This window comes from Pteropus alecto, unplaced genomic scaffold, assembly GCF_000325575.1.
Source record: "Pteropus alecto unplaced genomic scaffold, ASM32557v1 scaffold161, whole genome shotgun sequence".
Classification (NCBI taxonomy): Eukaryota; Metazoa; Chordata; class Mammalia; order Chiroptera; family Pteropodidae; genus Pteropus; species Pteropus alecto.
In genome coordinates, this window is record NW_006432943.1 from 6320612 (window position 1) to 6338027 (window position 17416).

At 36.6% G+C, this 17416-nt stretch overlaps 1 long non-coding RNA gene across 1 annotated transcript in view; it reads right to left on the reverse strand.

The window, feature by feature from the left end:
* Positions 1 to 2822: 2822 nt before the first annotated feature.
* The window catches only part of LOC112476318, a 172229-nt gene continuing 157635 nt past the window's right edge, over positions 2823 to 17416 (reverse strand). Inside the window, exons 4-5 of the long non-coding RNA XR_003045022.1 lie at positions 6806 to 7016; positions 2823 to 6034 (exon numbers count right to left, since the gene is read on the reverse strand). This is a non-coding gene — a long non-coding RNA (uncharacterized LOC112476318). The remainder of the gene's footprint in view (positions 6035 to 6805; positions 7017 to 17416) is intronic.

A 17416-nucleotide genomic window follows, 5' to 3' on the forward strand; every position in this document is an offset into this window, starting at 1 on the left:
AATGAGAAAAACCTGGGAGTCATGTCTGATTCCTCTTTCTCTCTAGCACACACCCAGTCCATCAACAAATTCTAATGGATCTACACTCCACACGTAGACTCACCACTTCCACAGTTGCCACCATGATTCAAGCCACAGTAATCTCTCACATAGATTATTAAAATATCCTCCTTGCCCTATCTCCAGATTTATCCCCTAAGACTTGGTCTCAACAATGCAGCAGTGATCTTTTAAAAACATAACCCATATCACGTTACTCCTCTGCCCATCTAGTTTCGGGCTTACAAAAGTTGCTCAGTCAAACAGCTGGCTTACAATGATGCTTCAGGATTCCAGGTATCAGTGTTAACCCAAACCTCATGAGCAACAGTTTTTAAGATCTCTGGGTACTCTCATTTACCCAGTATATAGCTGCTGACGAAAATTGCCATGGCTCTCTTTTGGGAAGGATTGGGGTGATCATTACCATGCTTCCCTCCGGAGAAACAACACCTCCTTTAATTAATGCATTCTGGGTCTATAAACAGGCTCAGGTCTAGACACTGGGCAAAGAATTGTGCCTTTTTGTTAGGGGAACCTCTCAGCCTTTTGGTCATGTATTCCTCATATCTTTTGATTGTAGAAATTAAGTAAAATCCTTGTTAATTGCCCACTTATTCTGCCCTCATGGACACTGTGGTGAAAATGGAGATAGCTCTTAGATCCCCTTCAAAGAACTTGTTGCCCCAGCTCCTAGGTTAAGTCAGTGGGCAGCCTTTAGGTGTCCTGTAACCTTGCCATTCATTACAATAATTATGGCCATTCAACTTCTGATGATTATGCACTATGACCTGGCCTCTGTTATTTTAGAATTCTATTATCCCCATTGCTATCAGCGGGCCCAGTTCACAACAGCATCTTCTGCTTTCAGCCCTGTGCTACAGAGAGCAGCCACCACTGAACTAAGTGATGCTGGTATCCCTCTCATTTGTTACTTGAGAAGCAGTCAGTACAAGAAGGACACTCTGACATTCCTCTCCGTTTCCTTGAAAGCAGGAAACAAATCTCCCACGTGAAAGGTACCCTCCACGCACTGGGAGGTAAAGAGACATCCTGATTGCCAGAGATAGAAAATTCAGAATCAAGAAAGCTTAATTTCTTCGCTAATTAGTACCCAAGCCTAAGTTTCTGTTTTGTCAATTCTTCTTTACAATTTTTTTGGGGTCTAAAAAATATAAAAACTGTCTGTTTTGGTCCTTTCTTTAGGTCCCATATCATATGAGACCTCCATACGCACAAAATTAAACTTGATTTTCTCCTATTAATGCGTCTCATGTCAATTTAATTCCTAAACCAGCCAGAAGAACCTAGGAAGGTAGAATAAACCGTTTTCCTCCCAGACATGTGATAACCTGAGTTTGGAGCTCAAGCAGGCAGTCTGATTCAGAATTTATGCTTCTTACCACTATTTAGGAATATCTGAGAAGTAGCTACATAGAGACGTTTCCAGTCTTTCATTCTGAAGTTAAATAAGGGTCTTCAGGGGAAACTAGAAGAGCCAGAGTCACTCTTCACTAATGGATACCAATGCTTCTAAATCTAGGGTAGGGCAAAGGACATGGATAGCTGAAAAAAGCTCCCACAGATAATTACAACTTTTCTCCCCCACCGGCATTGAGAATCCCTTGTGTAGGAGATGAAAGAGAAGCTGTCAAGGAAATATTTATGAAATAAGCTTTGAGTGTTGTTGATTTTTGTCATGTGTTTAAATAAAGCTAATCTGTGTGGCAACCAGGAACTTGAAAAAAGTCCACAAAATAGCTGCTTCGCCTCTAATGGGAAGTGTTTTAAAGTACGTAAGTAAACTGCCAAATGTATTCTAAAATAAAACTGCCTTTCCCCCTTAAAATAGGTGAATATATACTTTATGCAACACAACTGGGGGTTTCATTAATTTAAGATTGATTTAAAGAAATTGTTTCAAATTCAGAAAACGGATCCGATGAGGAAAACTTGTATTATTAAGAGAGAGCATTTTCCACTAATTTATTTCATTTTATATTCTATAAAACAGTCATGAAATCATTGAAAACACTACTTTGCCAATGTTGAAATGATAAAACTACAGATTATGACTCAGAATGATGGAATTTAAACTCAAGGAAAAACTGCCAAGCTCCTGATCTCATACCATTTTCTGCCAATTTGATTACTTTCTATCTGTATTAGTGTTCGTATTCTTCTTAGCGCCCTGTTTTTGAACCTTATCATCTTTTTACTCTCATAGAGGGAAAAAAAAATAAGGAAACTAATAATTAGTGTGTACATACTAGACTTTGTGCTAGGCACTTCCCACAAAAAATCTCCAAATAGCAGATCAACCAAATGTTATCTGTATCACTTTTTGCAATTCATTTTGGCTAATAGTGTTTTATAGTAGATTTGTGTTTTTAATCATCATTGCTAAGTATTCCTAAATACATATCACAGAACCAGGAGAGAGGCGATCTAAGCTTAAATATTGATCATGGATAAGCCACAAAGTAAATAATCCATGAATGGATAGTAACATTTTCACTAAAATTTAAGATCTGTATCACCTTATCCAACAATGGTGCCACGTTCACATTAAAATAATCCCAGATTTCATCCCAAATCCTTTAGCACCTGCATTTCTCCCTTTACAGTCTTTACTATATGAAAACTATGTAACTGCTGCTTGTTTACTTGCTTATATTTGATCTACGGTCTAGATTCTAGTTTGTAAAAATCTAGATATTTAGCTGTCAAGAGTGCAGAGAGCATTTCCAATGCCAAGCATTACACCAGTCACGTAACAGGAACATAATATATTTATTGACTGAACAAATAAACCAACTCTAAAAGAATGTTTCATAGCTTGGGTTTCAGTGAATGCTAGACTACTGAAATATTACTTTACAGAACAATCTCAATTAATCAATGACATGCTTTTCTTGTATTTACCCAAAATCACAATGTTTTTTCTCTCTAGTATCCAAGATTATCTCTTTAAAAATATCTAGAATTAAGAAAAAAATAAGTCTCATAGACGACAGCTATAAAAAAAAAATTGAGAGGAAAAACAAAGGAAAAGGAAAGACTGGTAACCATAATACAAAGTCCTATGCCTGATTTTCTTGAAAAGATAAATAAATTTCCTCAGATTTTCTTGATGTTTTTCTAGGCCTTCATATCCGAACTTCCCACTAATTACAAAAAGACTCCTTTATTACAGTTCCTGGCACAGAAAAATGTGAAGTCCTTTTTGATCTGACGGTCTTTGAAGACTGGTCTCTGCTAAGGACACGCCTCTCCCAGCATTCACATGACCGGCTCCTTTTCATTTCATTCACATGGCCTTTTCTGAATGTTCTCTCTCAGTTGTTTCCCCATTGATTTCTTTTTCATAGCACATAATATTATTTGTATTAATAAATGCACTCATGTGTATTTGTTTACTATCTGTCCCTTACCCACACCTACCTGTAACCTCCGTGACCTTTTGATCTCTGGCACCCAGTGCAATGCCCAATACATAATGAACACTCAAAATGATTTAAATTAAATTAAAAAAATGACAGCTACATTTAGCATTATATTCATTATACTTATTTTTCTGTGATTCTAAGCATTTGTGATTTTTAGTTTTTAATATATTGCATTGCCCTTGCTAGATTACTTCTTCATATTCATAGAACAACATAAACTACTGCCAATAATATGGTAATATTGTGATACAAAAAATCCTGAAAACTTTTTAAGATGAAAATAAAATGATGTTTCATGTAATATTAACATTAGTATGTGTTAATGTGCTCCAGATTAGAAAAACTGATCATTCCCTCTCTAATAACTAGAAAGGGAAATTATAAACTAAGGAGACAACCATTCTCAATGCTATTCTCAGAAATAGTTTTGTTCCTGTTACCTATGACTCAATAACCTACCAGCTTAAGACAATAACATTTATTTTGCTCATCAGAACAGCTCGTTTCTGTTCTACTCAATGTCAGCTGAGTGACTTAAAGTTTGGGTTATGAATCATCTGAAGATTTGTCATTCCCATATCTGCCACCTGGGCTGAGAAGACTCAAATAGCTCAGGGCTGGAGCATCTAGAACTCCTCACGCATCTCTCTCTAACCCAAAGTAATTTTCACGTTGCCTCTCCAGCATGATGTCCTCAGCATAGCTGGTCTTCTCACACTTTGGTTTAGGATATGTCCCAAGAGATAGAGAGCCATGTGGAAGCAGGACTGGCAACATAATTCATGAAGCCCATTGCAAATTGCAAACGTAGGACTTCTAGTTCAAAAATTACTAAGAATTTCAAGATGGCAACAATAAAGCATTAAACGAAGCATGGGGCCCTTTTGAGCATGGTTGCACAGGTCACATGCCTTTGACACTGAGCTTGGGTGGAAGCCATATTGTATTGCATGATCCAGCATTACTCAGTGTCACTCCTGCTGCATTCTGTTCATTGCAGTAGTCATAAAGGCCCACCAAATTTCAAGAAAAGGAGAAATAACTCCACATCTTGTTGGGAGTGACCATGACCTGAAAGAGAATGTAGGGTTGGAACTTTCACTAGGGCCATTTCTGAAAATAAAGTCTACCATGTTTGCTATAAGTAACTGGTTTGCCATCTTGAGTTGAAAAATTTATACTGACAACTATTATAGCCTCCACATATATAGGGAACTTTCTCTGTATGGGATACTGACAAAGCACTTCAAAGACATCATTTCATCTAATCTTCATGACTCCCCATTCAGCAGGTACAGTGCTACCATTCCTATTACAGAGCTGATATCACAGGAAGGTAGAAAGTGATCATACAGCTAATAAGTAACAGAACAGGGAATTGATCCAGGTCTGATGCCAAGAGTGCTTATCGGTTATGCTGTTGAAGTGAATTTCTCAAGAGACAAATCTGGAAAGGACTGTGCTTTTCTCGTTTCCTACCACCAGGTGATTCAATAAGGCTTAGCTCCAGTGCATGCCTAACAGGTTGTCTCCATAGTTCATAATTTCTCTTTCTCTGGTACTCCCCTTGTCCCTCTGTCCTCATGGCACATATGTTCACATGACTGGTTTTAAAGTCCAGTCTACATGGGAAAATAACTGGGACAGGGTTTCACCCCTGGAATGGAAGGCAGGAAGAGAGAGAGAGACAGATAAAGATCGGTGGATTTGGTCTGTCTTCAGGGTCTAAATCTGAAATATACAAATCTGGGCACCATATGCAGCTCTATTTTCCATCCTGTGTTCTGAGGAGAATAGATTTATAAAAAGAGAAAAGAATTAAGTGGGCAAAGAGTAGCAAGCCATGAAAGAGAAACAGAGTACCAATAATACTGTATTTGTCTAAATTTTCTCAGTCTATTCTTAATGCCCAACTATATCCCCGATACTAAGAGAACTACATTAGTTAGGCTACACTTTATGTTTTGCTATTGGACTAAGTAGTTCTCCTAATCCTAACACATACAGGTAAAATAACAGCTTGCCTCAATTTACAGAGAGCAAATTCTATAAATAGCCAGTGGGCTTCCCAAATTAAAAAGATAAAAAATAATTTCATAGTTTTTCACGTGCTCTATAAACTATGAAGGCAAATCCAAGTTACTTTTAGGCAATAACTAAAAATTGAAAAATCCGTATATAACAATTAAATGCAATAGATACCTTGTGATTACTATTAGAAAAAAAAGCACATCAAAGCCAATCAATCAAAGCTGTTTTAGTCTGCCTTCGGAATTTTAAAGAAAAAAACTTTACCTCTGCAAAAGGGACTTTCCTCAAGTGTCTCCAGTCCATTTATAGGTGAGGTGATAAAATCAATTACATATATTTTAAATTTCTCCCAGTTTAAAAAAAAAAAAACATTTGGTGAAATCTGCTTCTCTGCCCTCCCCCAGCACACCCACTTCAATTACTTATTCATTATCTAATTCTACATACAATTCATAGTAGCTTTGGCATCGCAGGAGAAGCATTTCAGCTTGTATCAAGAGTGCTCCCTCCAGGTTCTGTAAAAAGGGAGAGCAGCAGTTAAAACTGTACTCCCATCTGAAGAGCCTTGCTCTCCTTCTCTCATGCTTTTCCAACCACCTGGGGGCTCCATCTTCTTCATCGGGGGAACCATGTCCCAAGCCTGCAGTTTACGGTGAGGGAACTGGAGGAGGAGCTTGGATCTTGGTGAACAGCTGGGCCCCATCACTCCTCATTGCAGGTCTTGGGGAGATGTGGTTGACAGAGTGATGCACAGAGCCTGTCCCACTTAATGACTTCACCATTCTCCATCATTATCCCCATCATTAGGAAATTAGAAGGACAGAAGGTATTTACTGTAAACCTGCCACCTCCCAAGGAGAGATAAATAGAAACTGATAAATGGGCTCTTCTGGTGCTGTTCGTCTATTAACCTTCTGCTTCCCAGCTCCGGCATATGCATGCCATCCTGCCATTAATATCCAGTAATTGGCATGGCAGCGGGCAATACAATCATACCTTTACTGTGAGCATTCCCTCCGTGCGCTGTGCCTGCGCAAGCACACAATTACGTTCATAATGAAGCTTTGCTAAACAGTCCGGTTGAAAGACATTAGGCAGTTGTTCCCCAGTCATAACACCAGCCTCCCACAGTCATTCAGAGCTTAACTCTTCACTAGCCTGGGCACCGGCTGCCTGCTATTACGAATCTCTCTACTGCCTTTGCCTCCATTTTAATCTATTCCTCAAAGGTATATTCTTGGTTTTTGTTTTGGTTTGTTTTCTTTAAAACGGCTTTTCTTTCTTACCTCTGTGTTCCTTGGGAGCAAAGACATAGCCAGCCTATGAATGAGTTGGAACCGCCTCCCTAGGTGACTGCCTGGCAGGAGGACAGAACGAAGTTTCAGCCATGTTGAGGCCACGGGTGACCACCTCGGGAAAATGCCCCTCATTTGTCAGTTGAGAGCCAAGCTGTTTAGTGGTATTTCCCAGGGAGATTTTGTGTTCTTTAGTGCATTCCTAGGTGATAAGGGGGGGAAAAGAATGTATCTCATCAAATTTATTCTCTATGATAACAAAACAGAAAGGAGGGTAATAATCTTGGTGACTTATCTTAAAAAGACATCATTCTCAATTTTCACCTGCTCAAAACTCTCAGGGATCTTGAAGGAGCATGAATCCCAGGAGATCCTGAAAGAGTTTACAGAAAATGGAGGTCCACAAAGAGAGCTACCTCATTCTGTTACCCATCTGCTCACTCTGTGGCTGCAAAATGAACATTTGGTCTCTGCTTCGCTGACCTAGTTCTTCCCAAGTTACATTCCAGTATTTACTATAAAGACTTTATAACAGTGACTGCAGTGGGCAAACTGTTTCACAGGATGAAACATGAAAAGCAAAGATGAGTAATCTCTTAAAAGCATAGGGCAGATTCTATGAAATGAATCAAGATGGTCCTAAACATGGCCCTGAGAGGTAAAAAAAAAAAAGAAAAAAAAAGTTGCAAGGCGGGAGGAGAGGTTGGGGAGAGGTAATATCAGCAAAGAGATAAAAAGCAATAAAAAGACCACAGAGAAAAAAATGACATGACAATCTTATTACTGGTGTTCAGGAACCATAGCCTCTCTGTCAGAAAAATACCAGATCACCCATTTGAGAACTTCATAAAACTAAATGATCAATAGATTATAGCTCTGGCCCTCCTTCCACACAGCATAAAACAAATAATAATATCTCCAATAAATATAACAAATAGGGCAATCTTTCCCATTTCCTGCAGACCCCTGACAGAACATGCTACAAGATCTTTTCATTTCCTCTTCAGGAGGATACTAAGCAGCTTGCCAGACTCCCAGTCAAGCACAGCCTCTCCAGCTGTCTCCCAAGGATCCACCTTTAAATATAGAATCCGGGTATAGCTGGGCAGTCCCGCACTCAAGGAGGCTTTCATTCCACAGAAACACCTGGGGGCAAGCCTCTGTCAGTCAGCCTTCTATTAACTAAAACTCTCCAGGTGCTGGCACCAGCAACACACCTCTAAGTAGAAAGATGTTTGTCATGATGACCTGAAGACAAGTTAAAAGACTGACATGAATTCTGCTTCTTCACAATTTCTTATCGCTATCTGCCCTTATTTATATTTTTACAAAGCCTTGCACATTATCTCTTCTGGTTCACAACAAAGTCCAGTGTAGTCATTAAGAGATGATTATCAGGATCTCTATTGTACAGCTGTGAAGACTAAAACTCAGAAAGGGCATGTGACTTTCCCCGGTTGTATAGCTGGAACCAGAATCCTTCCTTTTCAGGACTGCTGTGTTGCCAACTCTAGCAGGAATCATTCACAGTGTATTGTACGTGACCAGTACTTCTGCAGTTGGACAACGCAGCTGCCCTAAAAAGCAGCACAATATAGTGGAAATAGTGGAAATGGTTTGAAATGAGGGACCTAATTTTACCACTTACTAGCTGCATTACCCAAGATAATTTTTAAATTTCCATGAATTTTAGTTTCCTCATCTGCGAAATGGGATGATGATAATAAAAATCTCTACAGCATAGATGCTATGTTAATATATGACAATCTAAGAAAAACACTTCCTAGAGCACGTCTTTCTCTGTCTTTCCCCTTTTCTTCTATGTTATAAATACTTTACCATGTTGCCCTTTAGTCCAGGAAAAGTTTAATGTAAATACATTTTGCAATATTCTAGTTCTTTGGAAATCAATAAACTATATAACGTAATAGTGATTCTTTTTTAAATAAACTAACATTAACCAGAGTATTTCATTCCCATACCATGTCAGATGAATATTCCTTTAATTCCTAGTTGTCCTAATCAAGAAACAACCTCTTCTTCATTTGTCCAACACAGAAGATAACAAAGGTATTACAGTATCTGACTAAAGGATTAGTTATAATCAAGAGATATTTGTGCACAGTATAAAATAAAAATACAATATAAGACATATTAAAATTCTTCTGCCATCCCCACCACAAGAAATTTCTCTGACTTTTGTTCTCCTTAGTACTCACTTGTTACCATGAGTGCTATAAGTCTACTCTCTCAAGTATATTCTTGTCATTCATTTCTCTTCTTCCATGTCAAGAAGTTTATCAATCCCAATTTCCAACATTAACAGCTGACAATTCTAATAAACCCAATTTTTATTAGGCAGAATCATTTCATTGTCTGGGATCCATCCCACACCTTTCAGACCATGCTCAGGCTCTCTTCATTTGAGATTCTCATTTGGGCAGGATACCACCTTCTCTCACCCACTAGCTTTTGGAAATGTATGGCAGTAATTTCTAGTTATCAAAATGGCAGGGGCTAAGTTCAGCAATTGGCAGGATACTAGATTAACATACAAAAATAAATCGTATTTCTACATATTAGCAATAAACATTCTAAAATGAAATAAAGAAAATAATTCCATTCATGATAGCATCAAAAAGAGTAAAATACTCAGAAATAAATTTAGCAAAAGAAGTATAAGACATGCATACTAAAATCTACAAAACACCACTTTAAATTAAAGACCTAAGAAGAAAAAAAGATATTTCATGTTTATGGATTAAAAGATTCAATATTGTTAAGATAGAAATACTCCTCAACCTGATCTACAGATTCAAATAATCCCTATGAACACCCCAACCTCCTGTTTTGCAGACATGAACATGTGGATCCTAAAATTCTCATGTAAATGCAAAGAACCCAGAATAGTCAAAACAACCTTTAAAAAAAACAAATTAGGAGAACTCACATTTCCTAATCTCAAAACTTACTACAAAGCCTCAGTAATCAGGACAGTTTGTTACCAGCATAAAGACAGTTATATAGATCGATGAAATAGGATTTAGATCCAGAAATAAACTCCTAAATTTAAGATTAATAGGTTTTTGACAAGGGTGTCAGAACCACTGAATGGGAAAAAATAGTCTTTTCAACAAATATTTGAACAACTAGATAACCACATGCAAAAGAATGAAGTTAGATGCCCACCTCACAACATATAAACAAAACAAAACAAAAACTCAACTGGATCACAAAACTAAATGTAAGATTTAAATGTATAAAACTCTTAGAAAACATAAGAATAAATCTTGTAACTTTGGATTAAACAATATGTTTTCAAGTTATGAATTTGATAAATGGGCTTGAAGTCATAATATATAAAGAACTCTTAGAGCTCAACGGTAAAAAGAAATTAATCCAATTAAAGGATAAATAAAAGATGTGAACAGACATTTCTCCAAAGATGACATAGAAAGTCAATAACCACATGAAAAGATGTTTAAAATCATTGGTCACTAGGAAAATACAAGTCAAATCCATAATTAGCTACTCACTAGGATGGCTTTAATCAAAAAGACAGGCAATAACAAGTGTTGGTGAGAATATGGAAAAATTGTAACCCCATGCATTGCTAATGGTGTAAAATGATATAGTCACTGTGGAAAACTGTCTGCCAGCATCTCAAAAAGTTCAACATAGAATTACCATATGACCCAGGAATTCTACTTCTAGTACACACACTGGAGAACTGAAACCATGTCCACACAAAAAATTTATACACGAATATTCAGGCCAGCATTATTCCTAATAGCTAAAAAGTAGAAACTACCCAAATATGCAACAACTGATGGATAAACAAATGTGTAAAATGACAAATGGATAAACAAAATGTGTAATATCCATACAATGGACTCACATTTGACAATAAAAAGGAATGAGGTACTGATACATGCTGTAACATGGATGAACCTTGAAAACATTATGCAAAGTAAAAAAAGCCAGTCACAAAAGCCATATATTAGATAGTTCCATTTATATAAAATGTCTAGAAAAGGCCAATAGAGAGAGACAAAAAAGAAAGATTAGTGGTTTCCAAGGAATGGAGGACAGGGGAATAGGGTGTGAGGAAAATGTTCTAGAAATAAACAGTGGTGATGGTCACACAACTTTATGACTTATACTAAAATATACTTAAAAGGGTGATGTTTATGGTATGTGAATTACATCTCAATAAAGTTATTTTTAAAAAATGATATAAATTTTTAAAAAATAATATAAATTTAGGCAGGGACCAAGTATGCTAGATATTCTGAAATATCATGAGAGTCCTAGTCAGTAGACTTTTAATAAAACACTATTGCCATTTATTTCTGAGTTAAGTTCTGCTGTTTTTTTCCTCATTTTCAGTTATGAAAAATCAGCGTTCTGTGGTAGATAAGGCACCAATTAAGAAATCAAAACATCTGGATACTAGTCTGATCTCAATTATCAGTAGCTGAGGCAAGTTATTTCACTTCTCCAAGCCTCTTTTGTCATCTAATAGATGAAGAGTGTGATGGTTAACTTTATCTGTCAACTTGGCTAGGCCACGGTGCTCAGTTTTGTGCTCAAACCTTATCCTGACTATTTCTGTGAGGGTGTTTCTGGATGAGATTAACATTTAAATATGTGAACTTTAAGTAACGCAGACTGCCGTCCATAACGTGAGTAGACTTAATTCAATCATTTGAATGAGGCCTCAGTAGAACAAAAGACTTAACCTCCACTGAGCAAAAGGGAATTCTGCCAGATGTCCTCTGGACTTGAACTGCAACATCGGCTCTTCCTGGGTCTCCAGCCTGCCAGACCACTCTGCAGATTTTGAACTTGCCATTCTCCATTATCATATGAGCCAATTCCTTAAAATAAATTTTTACACACACACACACACACACACACACACACACACACACACACACATCCTATTGGTTCTTTTTCTCTGGAGGACCCAAATTCAAAGAATATACCTTTTAAAGCTCTAAGGTCACTTCCATCTCTAATAATATCAGCATTCAAAATTATATGGTTTTTAAAAGTTGCAGGTGCTTCTGGAACATTTTAGAAGTTCCAATAAGAAAAGACAGTCATTTGCAAAGTGTCTACAGAGACAATACTTGCATTGACTCACCTGCCTTATAACTGTCCTTTAAAGTTGAGAATAAAATGTAATGGTTCCTAAAAGTCTGTGTTATCAGAATACAAAAGCAGATATTTACACAGCTTAAAGATAGACCTAAGAAAATTAGGTGTAGGTGGAGTTTATTTTTATTTTTGGTATACCAGTTCCCCCTATCAAAGCATGCCTTGCATATTTTAGGGGCACAAATTCAGGCATCGAGGCAAGAGAGGGACTATGACATTTGGGAAATAGGATCAATCCAGAACACCTGACACGACAGTATATATGCAAACATTTACTATGCCCATGAGTACAAGTCCAGATACCCTTACAGAAGCTGAAGGCTACCTCTTCATCATCATTCATAGACACAAAATTCTCATTTATATAGTCAATTCTATGTTATTTTGTGACTGACTATCCAGATGTGTATTATTCAGAGCTTTTCGTTTTCTCTTTATCTAGCAAGATGAGTTTTGCCATTTCACAGCTCATTTCTCCTTCCACCAGCTTTACTACACTCATTACTATCTCTGGCAAAAGATTTGGTGAGAGAGGCAGTTGATGCAAATGAGAATTTTAGCTTTTCCACGCTCTCCTTTTCTACCATGACCATAGATAATCAAGAATTGACTGTGGAAAGAGCAAGGAATGCAATTAGGCATTAAGTAAGGAAAGCTTCACACATAAAATCACTAGGAATGCCTTAAAGGGAGTGTCAAGCAAAGAGGAGCAACTATGAAATAAGATGACAATTTACTGTTAATATTACCTGATGCTTCCTCATGTCATAAGAAAAATTACTTAAAAAAATGTATAACAGTAGTTCATCAACCCATTTCACAGTAGAGAAGCACATTCATTGAGCCGCAGCACCCAAAGGGTATATGATGATTTAGTAGAGCTGTCAAGAATTATTCCATTCAAAAAGTGTATAATTAAAGTCCACCAGGTTCTGGATATAGCTCCAGGTAGGCACTGAAAATATGAAAATGGTAAGACATAGCTCCTGTTTACATTTTAGTGGAGAAATAGTTAAGTAAATTATTTCAGTTTAACTTGGCTAATTCCATGATGAGAATTCCCAGAATACCAAGAGAGAACAGAGGGACAATTATTCTATTCTGGTAAGTCAAAAAAGTCATTTTGTAGCAGGTGATACCTGAGTTAAGTAGTAAGGAATGACTAGGAATTAGTCTAAGAAAAGGAAAAGGTAATTTTTTAGGCAGAAATAAGAACATGAACAAAAACACGAAGAATTAGGAGAACTTAATGTTTAAGGATAATCATAAGTTGTTCCACATCCTGGATCCTAAAGTGTGAATCATGTAGAATCCAGCAATGAGAAAGGAGCCACAAGCCAGTAATGGAATTACCGTAATTACTTTGGCTAAGAAGCTTGAGCTTCAGCTTGACCCAATAAATGATGACATGACATAGATAAATTTTAATTGTGAGTGGTGTGGTTACATTGATGTTTTAACAGAAAGCAACAAATGAATAAACAAAACAAACAAACAGAAAAACTTATTGACACAGAGGGCAAGAGATGTGGGAGGAGGTTGAAAAGGGCAAAGGGGGTCAAATATATAGTTATAGAGGAGGCTAAATTTAGGGTGATGAGCACACAATGCAATGTACAGATGACGCATTATAATATTGTACACCTGAAACTTAAATAATCTTATTAACCAATATCGCCCCCATAAATTTAAATCAATCAAGAAAGCAAGCAAGCAAACATTCCAGATTCATAGTTTGGGTGGTTCTGAATAGTAGGGAAAATGATCTAAACAAAGAAAATCTGTTGAAACTATTAACAAAGGTAAAATGGAAAGCTCTTAGCTAAACAAAGAAAGTTCAAGTGAGCAGAAAGTGAAAGACTTAAGAAACATTTAGAAAATAAATTGTGAGGATTGTGGAATAGTTACATTTAGTAGGAGAGATAAAGAAAAGGAAAGACTCCAATCATTTCTAGGATTCCAGACAGAAAAAAAACAAGCAGTAAATGGAGGAGACTTGGTGGTTGATGAGTGCAGTGCTGGCATGTTGAGACCAACCAAGCAGAGAGGACAAGCATGCATTTTCATATTCGAGTGAAATTCAGGTTAAATTAGAGCTGAGTAAAAATAATCAGCACAGTAGTTCAAATTATGAGAGTAAACAACTCAAGGAAACAGTGTTAAAACAATGTTTCTCAACATTGAATGAATATTAAGATCCATTAGAAAGATACTTATGCCCAAGCATCATCTCAGACCACTTAAAACAAAATTTATGGAGGTGTAGCCAGGGTTGTGAATTACTACATAAGTGAAAATAAAAATGGGCCCAAGAGTGTAAGCCCATGAAAAAAAAACCAAAATGAAATAGAAGCACATGAAGAGAATGAGAAGATAACCTGCCAGGGTTTTAATACTCCCAACTGTATTTACTAGAACAGAATAAATGTGACATAATCTTTGTTTCAAAAGTAAATACTGTGATATACTATTATTTCAGAAATTCTTGACCACCACGATAGCATCCCACTTTAAGATTTCAAGTTCTAGTTTACCAATATAGAATCAATTGTCTGGCTATGCTCTATTATAAAAAATGTGTTCCCTAAAGTTTCATTGCCTTCAAAATAGGGTAAAGCATATATTATTTTAACTTATCAGATACGTTCAATAATTAGAAGAGCTCCAAGATCAAATCAAAATCCTTTATGAAACAAATAATTTTTTTCTTGAGGATTTATCTGTTTAGTTATTTTATTTTTCTTTGTGTTTAATGTCCTAAAGGGCTGTTAGTTGGGGGCTGGGATGAAACTTGTAAATACATTATAGATTAAAATTTAAAAGTTAATGTATACATTTATACCTATATAATATTTAATATACTAATATTTAGTATACATGGCATGTTTGTTCCCCAAAATTACATTATAGTTTTATTGATAGAAGCAACATAAATACATTGCTTTTTGGATGCTACTGAAAATGTGATTATGACCTCTAACAGTGGTAATTTATTTATTAATTTCCATCCATCTCAGCAATTGGCAGCATCCATCAATTACAGCATTAGCTGCCCAGCAATTGCAGCTGCTAAATACAGAATTAGCGTATAAGCCACTGTCACTCACCTGAAATTTTACAGTTCTAATTAGTGAATCAGCAGGCTGTCAACAACTAAATGCTCGATGATTAGCCTGCAAAGACAGCATTTCCTAACCCTTCCCCAGACTCACTCATCCAGCATTTCCCTGTTATTGCTTCCTAGTTCAGAATTCAAACTGTCTAAAAGATAATTCTTTCTTTTGGTTTAGGCAACGTTCCTTTAAAAATAAGAACACTGGACAGACAGACCCCCTGAGTCAGACCCCCCGCAGTCTGTAGAAAAGTTTTCATACTACCTTTTATCTTTATTTCTACGCCACTGGATTTTGCAAATTGACACTGCAGTTATTATTTTACTCATCTGCTATAAAATTTTTTAGGATTTTATATGTGCCAGACACTTAGCCAGGTATTGAGAATATAAAGATAAGTAGTAGAAAGAGATTCTTGCTCTCCCCTGAAAGTACTTCTCATGCAAAATGGGTAGGGTAAACAGATTGACAATCAATAAATGAAAGAAAACTATCATAGTGATAGATTCTAGGAAAAGAGTTAAAACAGAGTCATGGCACTGAGAGTGAATGGGAAGCTACTTTGGATTTGGTAGCTAGGAAATGCCACTCTAATGCTCTCTGAGCCGAGTCCTGCACAAAAAGCTGGAGTCAACATTCAAAGGCCATAAGGAAGAACATTCTAGTAAGAGGGAACAAAAGCCTGAGGGCAAGAATAAATGAAAACTTTGCATGTTTGAGAGGAAAAAAAAAAAAAAAAGGCCACTGTGGAACATAGCTCGCAAAGGTAAACCTAGTCTAAGGTGAAGTCAGACATGGATGAAAGCCAGAGCATGTAGGGCTTTGAAACCATGGTGAAAAGTTTGGATTTCAATGTACAATAAGATATCACTATAGGGGTTTAAATTGATTTATGTTTTTAAAAAGACTACTCACTCTGATCACTGTAAAAAGAATGCATTATAATCTATAACATTACACATATGCAGCAAGAACATGAACAAGAATGCTCCTAGCAATATTGTTCATCATAGCAAAAACTGGAAATGGCCAAATTTTCTTCAGCAGTAGAATGATAAATCACTTTCGTGACAGTCTTACCATAGAATACTACATCATAATGAAAATGACTTAACTACAGTGAGACATATTAACATGAATGAATCAAAAATAATTATGAGTGGAGAAACAAATTGCAGGCTAGTATATACAGAATGATTACATGTATATAAAATTCGAAAGCATATACAAACTAAACAATACCTATTTTAGGTACATACATGTATAGTGAAAAAATAAAGTCAACACAAACTGTGGACACACCTTAAGGTAACCCCTGATGAGCCACATCATTGTATAATCAATCTCCTCCCCCGCAGTGTGAGTGGAACCTGTGACTAAGGCGAAGGTGATGGAACATCACTCCCATGACTGCACTGCATTATATAAGACTCCACATTAGCAGACAAAAGTGAGACATTCTTCCACTGGCTCTGAAGTAAGCTGACATGCTGTGATAGGGACCATAACAAAGCCTATATGGCAAGGAACTCTCAAGAGTTTAGAGTGGCCTAAGCCAACAGTTGGTAAGAAAACAGGATCCTCTGTCCTATAACCACATGAGTGGATTCTGCCAACAACCTGAGGGAGCAAGAAGTGGATCTTTCCTGCCTCGAGCCTCTGATGAGAATGCAGTCCAACTGACAGCTTTGTAAGACTGAGCAGAGGACACAGCTAAGCCATGCCTATACCCCTAGCCCACACAAACTGCAAGATAAATAGTATGTATTGTTAAAGCCACTAGGTTTGGTAATTTGTTATGGAGTAATACAAAACTAATACAGAAATAATAAACACAGAATTTGGAGTAGTGGTAACCTCTGGGGGAGGCAGGGAAAGGGATGTATGTAATCAATGAAGGTTGCAGTGTGGACTTCAGATCTATAGTTAATGCCCTTTCTTTTTATTTCCACAAATCTCCTAGGCTTTACAGATATATATTTGTTCTTAGTCTATTCTTCTTTTCTTGAGTATATACTATGCTTTTTAGTCAATCATATTTTTGCCTTAAGTTTTGTTTTGCCAAAATTTAAGATTGTTACCCCAGCTTTCCCTTGGTTCATATTGACCTATGTATTATTTCCCATGCTTTTATTTTCAACATTCCTTGATATTGTTTAAAATTGAGACTCTTGTAGAGACTATGCTGTTAAATCAAATCTTAAAGTCTCTGCTTTTAATTGGCCAAGTTAACCCATTTATTGTAAATTCCATCATTTTAGGATCTATTACTGCTATTTTTTAAAAATTTATACATTTTTACATTTTCTGTACTTTTTTTGCTTTC